This window comes from Mus caroli, chromosome 4 (genome assembly GCF_900094665.2).
Source record: "Mus caroli chromosome 4, CAROLI_EIJ_v1.1, whole genome shotgun sequence".
NCBI classification, from domain to species: Eukaryota; Metazoa; Chordata; class Mammalia; order Rodentia; family Muridae; genus Mus; species Mus caroli.
In genome coordinates, this window is record NC_034573.1 from 107,295,392 (window position 1) to 107,296,926 (window position 1,535).

Consider the following 1,535-nt stretch of genomic DNA (forward strand, 5'->3'; position numbering starts at 1 on the left):
TTCGAGACAGGGTTTCTCTGTGTAGCCCTGGCTGTCCTGGAACTCACTTTGTAGACCAGGCTGGCCTCGAACTCAGAAATCCGCCTGCTTCTGCCTCCCGAGTGCTGGGATTAAAGGCGTGCGCCACCACGCCCGGCTAGGAGAGATTTTAAGTTTTAGGTTTTTATTGTTTCTGGCAAATTAGGAGCGATATGGTCACTGCATAATAAGGAAATAAATAGGCGGGGGAGGAGGTAAAATATGTAAGGCTATTATAGTGGGGTTTGGTTTCGTCTTTGTTTTGGTTTGGTTTTGGCTCTTTGATACAGAGTTTCTCTGTGTAATCCTGGCTGTCCAGGTTCTCTGTAGATCAGGTTGGTCTCAAATTCAGAGCTCCATCTGCCTCTTCCTCCTGTGTGCTGGGATTAAAGGTGGGCGCCACCACTGCCCATCTTAGTTGTTTGTTTGTTTTCGTTTTTTAAAAATACTTTATTTCTAATTACATGTACATGTGTGTACTTATGTGGGATGTGTGCACTTTTCGCAGGGGTTTGTGGAGTCCAGAAGAGGGCGGTTGGCAGGAATCACAGGCCATTGTGAGTGGCCCAGCATGGGTGCTGGGAATTCAGAACAACAGTAGTCAGATCTCAGCTACTCTGCCAGCGGTCCAGACCCCACCCCACCCCACCCCACCACAGCTCTTGTTTTTACAACTAATTATGCAGCCATATTTGATACTTACAATTTTGTCTCTCTGTTACCTATGCAATCTTCCCACTCCCCTACTGTTAACCCTCGGCTGGCCTGGGACTCGTAGATATATCCGCCTCTGAGATGCTGGTACAGGCATGCGCCACACGCCCAGAACTTGGTTGTGGCTCTTTTACGCGATGGGATGACCAGAAGCGCTGGTGTCGGTAGTGATTGTTCCTGTATAACTGTGTCTTTCCATTAGTTTTTCTACTGAATGTAAGAGCTAGAAGGTACCTGGAAGTCCTTCTGCTCTGTTCTTATGTGTCTCACTGCCCACAGTGACCTGTGTGACTCACAGTAGCCAGCTAGCCACTCCTTCCTGCACTGAGCTCTAAAATGTCCACATCAGCCTTCCTTGCTCCTGAGCACTGTGTGCTGTCACAGGGGGTGGGGGTGGGTGGGGGTGGGTGGGGGTGGGGAGCACTCTCCTCAGGGGACGGAGCAGGGTCTCACCCTGTAGCCTGGGACAGCTGGATGTTTGCTATGCAGACTAGGCTGCAATTGAACTTGTGGCAGTCCTCCTGCCTCTGCCTCTCAAGTGCTGAGATTACAGGTGTGAACTATCATGTCCTCTGTAAACATTTCTTCTTCGAACTGAATGTCTCGAAACATATGAAACCCCGTGTTACAGGGATAGGAAATAAAGATATTAAGGTTGTTGGGTGTGGTGACACATACTGGTAATCTCTATGCTCAGAGGGAGATGGCAGGAGAACTGTGGTAAATTGAGACCAGCCTGGGCAATGCTGGGAGATATTGTCTTCCTTCCTTCCTTCCTTCCTTCCTTCCCCTCCCCTCCCCTC

The 1,535-nt window shown here is 49.4% G+C and overlaps 1 pseudogene across 1 annotated transcript in view; it reads right to left on the reverse strand.

The window, feature by feature from the left end:
- The window catches only part of LOC110293294, a 9,080-nt pseudogene extending 8,048 nt beyond the window's left edge, over nucleotides 1-1,032 (reverse strand). The window contains exon 1 of the transcript XR_002377791.1: nucleotides 722-1,032. The product of XR_002377791.1 is annotated as a 60S ribosomal protein L36 pseudogene (transcript). The remainder of the gene's footprint in view (nucleotides 1-721) is intronic.
- Nucleotides 1,033-1,535: the final 503 nt, after the last annotated feature.